The following is an 11651-nucleotide window of genomic DNA, read 5'->3' as shown; positions in this document are numbered from 1 at the left end:
TCAGTATGTGGACTCGGGTCCTCATGTTAACAGCCTCCTCTCCTCCTCTCAGGAAGCCCTCGTTAGATGAGGTGCCACTGAAATTAATTAGCTTGATTCACAATCGACTCCACAGACTGGAGGTGAGGAGGACTGTCGGGTCTCTGTGAAGATTGTGCCTGTCCGGTGGAGCCTTTATTTACTCTCTTTAAACTCTAAACAAGCCAACATGGTTAAATAAGCAGCAGACGTTAACAATGCACTTCCAGTAATTCATTTACAACTCTTAAAAATGCCAGCAGTGGGCAGCACATTAGCAGTCTCAGGACAAATGTGAGCAATTCTGCACTATTGCAATAATTATGTTTTTGAACATCCGGTTAAAGTGCGATATTATGCTTTTTCAGATATTATCCTTCATGTAGTGTGTAATATAGCTGTTTGTGAATCTAAAATGTCTGCAAAGTTGCAAAGACGAGTTATTTTCTACCAAAAGAAACAACACTTTCTGTACATTTGCATAATGCCAGCCTATGTGGCTCATTGGCTGCTTGCAAACAATGTCTACTTTGACTTGCCCTCAAACACTGTATATGCAGCTGAGAATGGAAGAGTTCGGTTTGGGACATGTCTAGAAGATGCTGTTTTCTGTGCTGCAGAAGTTAATACACTGCATGTAATTCCAAAGGATGACGACTCGGACTGGAATTGATACGGTAAAACCAACACCATTGTTACTGTTCGTATCACTGTGTATCAAATACTGAGGAAGACCTGGAGCTGAAATTCTGATATGGTAATGGCCGATTCGATAGATAGGTATAGATAGATAGATAGATAGATAGATAGATAGATAGATAGATAGATAGATAGATAGATAGATAGATAGATAGATAGATAGATAGATAGATAGATAGATAGATAGATAGATAGATAGATAGATAGATAGATAGATAGATAGATAGATAGATAGATAGATAGATAGATAGATAGATAGATAGATAGATAGATAGATAGATAGATAGATAGATAGATAGATAGATAGATAGATAGATAGATAGATAGATAGATAGATAGATAGATAGATAGATAGATAGATAGATAGATAGATAGATAGATAGATAGATAGATAGATAGATAGATAGATAGATAGATAGATAGATAGATAGATAGATAGATAGATAGATAGATAGATAGATAGATAGATAGATAGATAGATAGATAGATAGATAGATAGATAGATAGATAGATAGATAGATAGATAGATAGATAGATAGATAGATAGATAGATAGATAGATAGATAGATAGATAGATAGATAGATAGATAGATAGATAGATAGATAGATAGATAGATAGATAGATAGATAGATAGATAGATAGATAGATAGATAGATAGATAGATAGATAGATAGATAGATAGATAGATAGATAGATAGATAGATAGATAGATAGATAGATAGATAGATAGATAGATAGATAGATAGATAGATAGATAGATAGATAGATAGATAGATAGATAGATAGATAGATAGATAGATAGATAGATAGATAGATAGATAGATAGATAGATAGATAGATAGATAGATAGATAGATAGATAGATAGATAGATAGATAGATAGATAGATAGATAGTGTGTAGTTTAACTTTTAGAATTTCTGGGGAGAAAATGTATATTTAATATCATGATACCGACATGTATATTAAAATGATGTTTGAGGTGATTCATACATTTTTTATATTAAATAATTAACAAATTTATATTGATAAGTAACAAAAAATATTTATAATTAATACGCATCAAATTGGGTTATAAATAAAGGCAATAAAACTGGGGTCATTTCAGCACATTTAACTAAACATTCACTATTTCAATTAAACAAAAAAATATATATATTTTTGTGTATTAATTTGATATTAGGAATAAAAAAGCATATGATTTATGTTAAATCGGCATCATTTATCTAAACAAAAATGACAATCGTCATATATTCCCATGAGCCATGAGGAAGCTAAGCTATGGCTTAACATATCCAGAGAATATTAAAGTTGGACATCTCAATGGACAGAGGGTGGGACGGGCTGTCTGCTTGTGTGCAGAGAGGTTCAGAGATAGACTATTGTCCCGTCGCAGTCTCAAACCCCACTAGAGTCTCTCCCCCATTCTTAGAGTCAGACAAGGCTAAGAGGTTTCCACATTCACGTCCACCTCAGCTCGCTCCCCACTTCACCGCAGCAATGCATGATACCGGCTCACTTCAGCCCGGGGAGGAGGCCAGACTGCAGCTGCCCGTCTGGGACCGCATGAAAGAATGGGGTGTTTTTCGGTTGGGGCGGAGAGGGAAGCTGTGAATGCCCTCCCAAAGAGAGATGAGGCATATTGAAAACTATATTAAATTACCCTGATTAACAATTTAGCCACGAACAGGAGAGGCAGGGAGGGGTTCTATTGGCAGAACCAAAGCCTATTCACCGCCAGAGCTGCGGGGTCGAAAGGTCCCCCAAGTTCACAGGCTCTGCGGCTTTGTTATGCTAACACACAATCTCAAATCAGCAGCCAAGTGGAGTGTGAAATAGAAATGATTCCTTGAGAACTTTCAGCGAGTTTGTCGTCCACACCACCACCCCCTCCCCCAATACCAGAGGTCCGTCTGCTCCAATGCCTGATAAAAAACTACTACATCCACCCGAGGAACATAAAACGACTTCCAGAAGCAGTAATTTGATGATTAGTTCATTAAATAGCTTTTTTTTCCAAATTATATTTGTATTTTTGTATGCTGCATTCATGTCAAACAACTATAAAAAGGTGATTAAAGTCATTGAGATGACATGGAAAAAGTGTCCCAATCACCCTGAACTCACCAGGGTACACTGTAAAATCTAATAAGTTGGCAAAACAAAAGAACTGAGGCAATCGGTTACATAAATGTTTTAAGTTAAGAAATGTAAAGTTTAAGTAAGCAGAACTTGCAGAATTTGTTTTTGTACTCATACATTTGAATTGCTTTTAACATCAAATATTTGAGTAAGCTAATTCATACATTTACATGAAAATGATCAACTTGAATATTTTTATACTTGGCTAGCTTTAACTAGCTAATTCAATAAATGCTACCTTGCTAACTGGAAACACATTGCTTTGATAGCATTAGGCTATAGCATAGCACTTGAAAACAAACATTTAACATATCATATCTGTTCTCAAACTAAGCTCATGCTCAACTCGCATTGTTTTACTCTTGTTCAAAAACACTTACTGTCAATCAGAAAATTCATCATATATGATTTATTTTTATTGATTTAATTAAATGTTTAAAAATCTAAGCAAGAAGTGTAAAAGTGTAAAAACTCAGAATAAACCATTTCCATATTTTGGTGTGTGTCTGAAAATTAAAACACAAATTATGACTGGCTCTCGGTTGGAACATTTTCTATCACTGTCAGCAGCAATTGTTCTGCTAATAAAGTTTTTACAAAAGTTCAAAAGTGGTTATCAAATAAACAACAGTGTCCTGAAGAGCAGGCTTGAGTAATAAATCAGTTCTATATAAATCAGAATAAATCAGCTGCAGTTTGAACAAATTATTACAAAATCATGAACATATGTTTTTGTTGTTGCTAATTTGGATACATAAAATGCTAGCCACAAAATTATATTTTAGCAAGAAAAAAGCCAAATTTCTCTCAAAAATGTTTATACTGTCATTCCTACCACAAAATATTGGGTGTATTTGAGATGGAAATGTTCATGATAAAAATGACAGATCCCTCCGGTAATGCATATAATTGATCCGTGGTCCAGTTCTGATGCTCACGTGCCCACTGTTGGCACTTTCGGCAGTGGACAGGGGTCAGCATGGGCACCCTGACTGGTCTGCGGCTATGCAGCCCCATACGCAACAAACTGGGATGCATGGTGTATTCTGACACCCTTCTATCAGAACCAGCATTAAAGGACAACTCTGGTGAAAAATGAACCTGGGGTAATTAACACATGGTTACCGAGTAGATCGTTCTCTGGGATGCGTTTTCATGAAAATCGGATGTAAAAAGTTTTATCACAAAAACAGCTTAGCTTATAACGCTAGTGTATGGGGCACGGAATAAATAAATTTAAATCGCTAGTTACCACTAACAAGGCTCAAAATAGACTCACACTAACACGGTAGAATAATGAGGGTCCCTACATGCAAACCGAAGCATTGAGAACTTGGTAAGTGCACAAACAGTTTAATAAGAAGATACTTTATAAAGACAGTCCATTACACATTTACAGACAAGAGCCATTATAGAAAAACAGCCTAGCGATTTCATTTTACTTATTCTATGCCACATACACTAGCATTATAAGCTAATCTGTTTTTAGAGATTCTTTACATTCGAATTTCATGAAAACGCATCCCAGAGAATGATCTACTCGGTAACAATTTGTTAATTACCACGGGTTCATTTTATACCACAGTAGTCTTTTAACTTCTTGAGCAATTTGAGCTACGATTTGAGCTCGTCTGTTTGATGAGCCCACACGGGCCAGCCTTCACTCCCCACGTGCATCAATGGCTGCCCATGACCCTGTCGCCGGTTCACCACTGTTCCTTCCTTGGATCACTTTTGATCGATACTGACCACTGCAGACCAGGAACACCACACAAGAGCTGCAGTTTTGGAGGTGCTCTGACCCCGTCGTCTAGCCATCACAATTTTCCCTAGTCAAACTTGCTCAAATCTTTGCCCATTTCTCCTTCTTCTAACACATCCACTTTGAGGACAAAATGTTCACTTGCTGCCTAATATGTCCCACCCACTAACAGGTGCCATGATGACGAGATAATCAGTGTTATTCACTTCACCGGTCATAATTTTATGCCTGATTGGTGTATATATTATATGTATATACAGTTTATTTTTCCACGTCGTTGAAGAGACAGCCACAAATTATGGTTACATACAAGAACTAATAATTTTTAAGAGTGGCTGTCTTAGTCTATGAAATTTTAATGCTGAATGTTCAAGGATTCTCTGTCCACTGGGAACCGTTTCATGTCCTTTGGGAGCCATAGAGCCGCTCCACACTACAAGTAAACGATGGGTCAACCATTGTTCAATTCCAGGTCAACATGGCTCGCCCTCATAGGTCAAATTCAGTGATAATCAATGACCCTCTATGATCTTCAGTGGATGATGTCTCTCTTGGGGCTCATTTGTGAGCCAATAATTGATAGCAGAAGGTGGATGTCAGTGTCTGCTATGGATCAAGGAGATGGACATCCACTATGGCAACAATCCAGTCTGGAATGTTTTTTTTGTTGTTGTTTTTTTTCCTTTTTTTTCGTAGGGTTTTTTTTGTGTGGGAGATTTTAGAAATTTTCTGGGTTAGTGTTGTTATTTTAATTTCTGATATTGTAGATATGTCTTAAGGTTCTTTCACACCATGAACAATAACTATAATGATAAAGATATTGTTCTAAAAATTCACACAACAAGTAACGATAATGACAGAGAGGAACAATATTGGTGAATTCACTTTAAGAGCGCTTTTTTGTTTAGCTGATGAACGATAAACGCCAATCAGAATCCATCCTGCTTTAAAGAGCTCAAGTATTTAAAGTGACAGACGACATAAACAGCACCGCACCCTTAGCCAACAGTCAGTTAGCGTCACAACTGGTTCCCTCGAGAAAAACCCAATAGGATTTTCCCCTAGGCTTTTGGATAATCGCAAAAAACAAACTCTGTGATCAACAAAATGTTATGATTGCAACACGTTTTGTCCTTCAAGATAATTGTCACAGATGAATACAACTTTATTAATTTTAACTAGGCCTTTGTTTTGAATAGGCAACCTATCATGTAGTTGGAATAATTTTTAGAACAATTTTTTCCAGCTGATAAACAATAAAAACATTGACAGCCAATCAGAATCCGCTGGTGTCTGGGCATTTAGCGTCCACACAAACACATGATAAGGGTCTGTTTATAAGCATGCACTGCAGTTAGTTTAAATGCTCAAGCTCTAAATGCTTTTATCATTCATCAGCTGGACAAATGTGTAATAATTACCTCTTCACATTGTTATAGTTATGTTGTGGACTGTACTATTCATCTAAATTTAGAACGATTTTTTATCATTATCAATTATAATGATAGTTAAAAAATTATTTAAAAAATAAGTTACCTGGTTGCCTTAAAATTTTGAGTTCACTGAAAGTAAAAATTTGAGTTAATACAATGAACATTTTTGAGAATTGACAACCTTTATTCAAATATTTAAAGATTGTGTAAGCATATTGGGTAATTGTGTGTGTTTTATTTGTGAAGACGCAATGAAACATGCCAAATTGTGCTATCATCCAGGTGTATGCTGCACATTGGTGGTGGCTGAGGAGATTCCCCATGTAAAGCGCTTTAGGTGTCTAGAAAAGCGCTATATAAATGTAATGAATTATTATTATTATTATATTCATGATTTATCACATTTTTTATGTGGTTCAGATACAATAATATCTTGAGTTTCTATTTATTAAACCAATTTCTCTGTTGGTTCAACTCAAAACTGCATCAACTCAAAATTAAGGCAACCAGGTTACTTACTTTTTTAAGTTAAACCAACAATATTTTTTTACAGTGATGTGTGTACAGGCCTTCTCTTGTAGTAAAATGCTGTGTTCACTTGACACGTGCAGTGTCTGAAATCGTACTCTCTTGGGGTACTTTTGAATGAGTAGGCACTTAGCAAAAGCTAAAAAAAGTATGTCCTATATAGTATGAATGTGTGTAGAATATAATCCAGATGTACTACATTCGCCATGTTGTCATTATTATGTGAGCTACCAGCATAAATTACGCTGCTTCACTTCCATTCACAAATCCTCTCCCATGGCCTTCATATGCACACTTCAGAATCTTTACAAAAGTAGGTAATCCAGGTACTTTTTGCATACTTTTTTCTGTTCTGACAAATCTCACTTTTTTTTTCTCCAATACCGTTTGTCACCCACTATGGTAGGGAAGTATGCTATTTTAGACACAGTCTTGGATCTATTTCTGTAATGTTGCTGGGTAGCTCCTCCCCCAGTGAAATTTAATTGGTCCAAAATTCTGCTCTGTATGGTTGGCTATGAATGTTTACTACAAATTAACCAATCAGCTATAAGCTTGAGGACAGAATTTAGGTAAATGGTAAAATAGGTGAATTGATTTGCAGTGAAAAAGAATGAGAATATATTGGTGAAATGTTTTAAAACAAACTGTCAATCGCCTATAGATTTGGTTAGAACCCATAGAAGTAGGTCATTTTTGATATAATTGCAAAAAGTAATTTAAATATACAATAATTAAAATTGAATTGCTTAGAATGGGAGTGCCCTAGTTTTGCATTGCTTGTTTTCAGTGTAGACAGGGTGTTAGTTACCCCCCTTTTTCTTCTTACATTCTCCTCTCTCTCTTTTTTGGGATAATTGCCAGAGAAAATTGCGCAGCAATTTCAGATTTATGTAGCACTTTGAATACATCCTCCCCCTCTCAAGTCTGATTGGTATCCAACCGCCTGTTACCATGGTAATGACAAGATCATTTTCCTGTAGCTCTTTGTGAGGTGGCCTTTCTCAGATGACAGGTTAAGCAGACGTGCTTGACCTGTGGGGGCAGATCTATTGCCACCCTTACATTATTTTATCTTGCCAAGGAGACGAAATAAGGAGAACAAAATTACATCAAAAGTTCAAGAATTTACTTGTGATCCAGATGAAATGAAATGCAGCAACAGTTCCTCTTAGATGTACAGTAGAAATACCATGGTACAGGAATAATACAACTGCCAATACTGTGGTATATCTGATATGTATACACTGCTATTGTACTCAAAGTTCAAATAATACCAAGGTACATGCTTAAAATACGGTACTACCATTTTTGTTAGTGTTTTCTGCAGTTTTATTTTAGTATTATTTATATACTGTAACATTTATATTATTTCATTTATATAACAATTTTATATATATATATATTTGTTTAAGTAGTTTAGTTATGCACTGTCACAGTGCATTTCTCTTACACAAGTTTACCATGGTAGACTAATTTGTACCACAATCAATTTCGACATTTATAAACCATTGTAAAACCATAGTAAATTAATATTGTATTGTTCAAGGGTAAAACGTTTTCAGAATGTTTTGTCTTGTATTTTTCATGACACTGCTAATCCTATGATACTATAGTTGTACTATGGCATTAGGTATCATGGTCATTTTTTGTCATAGTGTAACAGTAGTCACTGTGCAAGTAAATCCTCACTCATCTGTCCTCAAGAGACGTTCTAGTGATCGACTCTAGAGCTGAAGGCCTTTAGCCTCCTTTTAGAGCGTCTGACTCTCATTCCGATGGACCCGGGTTCGAGTCCCGCATGGAGCGGGCGGTTTGAACAGGAGGGGTTACAATAGCATGTGGTAAATAAGCTATCATGACAATATTACTCGTGATCAGTGTTGGGGGATAATGCATCAAAAGTAATCCAAGATACGTAATCAGATTACTTTTGTAACTTGTAAGAATGCATTACTTTTGAAGCTGCTGTCCGTAACTTTTTTTTGTGTTCAAGATTTACAAAAAATATATAACGAGAATGTACAACATGAATCCATTTTCCAAACCGTATTTTTGTCTTGCCCTTATAAACTTATCTGTTTATTAACCGCTAGAGCGCAAAAAGTTACGGACTGCAGCTTTAAATTTACAACAAAATAGTTACTCGTGCAAATACAGCATATAGTGTAATACAGGTATAAATTCCTTTTTAATTAAGTTATTACATTGTTTAACTAAGGTTTATATATAGTTTCCATGACAGAGTTCAAGATAAATATTTTCATTACTACTGGAGCTGCCAATTTGCTAAGTTTTAAATGATTATTAAACTGCAAGCACAGACTATGCAAAAGCGACAGCCCTTCCGGCACACTCAGTGTCTGAATCCACTCACTCGTTTGCATTCACTCCTTCAAGTGAACTACATTAGTTAATTATTATTGTAATGCATTACTTTTAAAAGTAACTTTCCCCCACACTCCTTATTATGCTGGCTTTCATTAACTCAGGTTTTGTTCGTATACTTGTAAATTTATTGGTTTTCATATTATATAACAAAGCCGGTAACCATACTTACCATGGTAAAATCTTTTAAATAGTAAACAGCATCATAAATAAGGTTGATATTGCTTTAATAAGACATGTGGTCGGATTAGCCTTGCATGAGGAAAGTCACGGCTATTGACCATACGTGGTTTACAATCTCCGTAGCAACAACTGGATCTCTTACTGTTTAAAGGAGGCCCTTGGGCCCCCGCTGACTTAAACCCAAGCCTGGGGCCAATATAATGAGCCTGTGATCGGCTCGTCAAACAAGAGCTTCATACCCCATGAGCTCAAGAACACTGCAGTGAATCTACAGCCTCTACACAATTAGAGCACATGCACCAGAGTTTTTCCAGTGGTTTAGCTGAAGCCGAACCAGTTGGTGACACATTAAAGAAAGAAAATGCAGCCTATTTGTACTTGTGTTTGGTGTGGTTTCTGAGAAAAATCCCCTTCATGGATGTTCGTTGCATTTCAGCCAGCTGAAATGGTTTGGAACAAAGCAATCGCTTACAGTATCACATGAGCATTAATATCCGCACTCTTGGGATGTCTCTGGCCTGTCAAAGACAGATCTTCATGATATGTTGTCACAGGCCCTGTAGCGCAGGTCATACGAGTGAATGAGCGCTTGAAGAGGGGAGAGGTGACGTGTCTAAGAAATTTTGCAGCCTTCAATTAGCCGTGAGTAGAGTCAAGTCGCTTAACTCTCCTAATGTATCGAGACGTTGCCATTACCTCTGGGATCTAATGGACACTCAAGCATCTGAGGGTGCTTGACGCCTGGCGGAAGTGACACGTGAGATGACGTTAGGAGAATTCGGAGACATGAACGGAGGCTGTGATGGTGTAATTTGAGAGTTTTAGGGATTTGCTTTTGGGAATTTCAAAACCTTTTCAAAGGAAGAATTTGATCCAAAAAGCATTTAAGATTCTAATACAGTGCACGATTCTCTCATCTTTCAGAAGGTCGACTTTTTTAAAGGAATGTTGGTAGGAAATGTAGCTAATTAAAGCTAGTACCTTTTCCTGATTTTGTAAGTCAGGTAGGTTTGTGTAAGGAAGAGTAGTCTCGTGTAGCTAGACCTTCAGACTGACTGCAGAAGGTCTGGACTTTTCATTGGCCAAGGAGAGCCCAGAGGCTGTCTGGCTGGCATGTAAAACAAACAAACCAATCACAGTTCGGTTTGTTCCGCATCATGTTTAGGGGCATGAAAATGTAATGTCGATGTCCCTATAATAACTATGGAAGCTTGTTTCCATCTTGGAATAAAGCAATTAAAAATATAATTGCGACTGTTTATCTCACAATTCTGACTTTTTTTAACATTCAATCTTAAAAAGGATTAATTTCTATACTTTGTTTTGATTTTAATTAAAGGGTCAGTAACTTTGTTGCATAATTTTGTCATTGAATTAGTCATTTTGTTGTCTATTTAGTTTTCCTTCTACTTATTTCAGTTTAAGTTATTTTAGTACATCAACTTAAACTAAATGAAAATGGGAAATAGTCTATTTGCTCAAGTCTATTTTAGCTAGTTTATTGTTATGTTTTTATTTGTTTGGTTATATTTTATTTTATTATGTTGGCTTGAAAAATTCATGCTAGCAAGATGCTAATTCATACTAACAAAATGCTAAAACATGCTAGCAACATGTTAAATCATGCTAGCTACATGATTTTTTCAAGTTAACAATATGCTAAACCTGCTAATTCATGTAAGCAAAATGAAAACCATGTTATTAACAAGGTGATAAATTATGCTAGCAATGTGGGAAAAAATGTTAACAAAATGCTAATTCATGTTAGTATTATGCTAAAACTATTAAAATGAATCTTCTTCCACTTTATAACATGCAATAACAATTATGGAACAATTCTGAGATTCTGAGAAGTCATTGTTGAATCAAGTCATAATTGCGACTTTATATCACAATTCTGACTTTATATCTTACAAATCTGACTTTATATCCTTTATAACTCAAAATTCTGACTTTTATTCTTAGATATTCAAACTGTGAGATATAAACTAATTGTGAGAAAAAATTGTGAGTATTAATCTCATAAAAGACAAAAGAATTGCTGGAATATTTGATTCTAAAATCAAATTTAGATTTTACTAAATTCTAAGTAAAATTACTAAATCTACCCTTCTGAGCTGTAAAAACCAAACTCTGGTCAGGCCAATCACATCGTGTATAGAGTCGGTGGGCGGGGCTTAACATAACAACTGCCGAGTTGCGTTTGCGTGCTTCTAGTAAACTCAGAAACTGGCGAACGGCGGTCTTTCGAATCCGCTTTTACCGCGACTCTGGAAGACTTGGAGTTAAGTTTTTCTCTGAGAAAAGAACAAAGAATGGCACTGAAGTCATTCTTAAAAAGGGAAGATGTGTTCTGAGTTTTGCCGACCGGATACGGCGAAAGTTCTGTCAACGAGCTCTGCTTCACCTTCATTGCTCTGGTTGGTTGTAGCGCTATCCTATCGCGTGCAGAGGGAGTTTGAAAGACAACCGTTTATCCGCCCCTCAGATTGAGCTGTC

The sequence above is a fragment of the Pseudorasbora parva genome, chromosome 23 (genome assembly GCF_024679245.1).
Source record: "Pseudorasbora parva isolate DD20220531a chromosome 23, ASM2467924v1, whole genome shotgun sequence".
Classification (NCBI taxonomy): domain Eukaryota; kingdom Metazoa; phylum Chordata; class Actinopteri; order Cypriniformes; family Gobionidae; genus Pseudorasbora; species Pseudorasbora parva.
Note: the sequence above shows the minus strand (reverse complement) of the source record.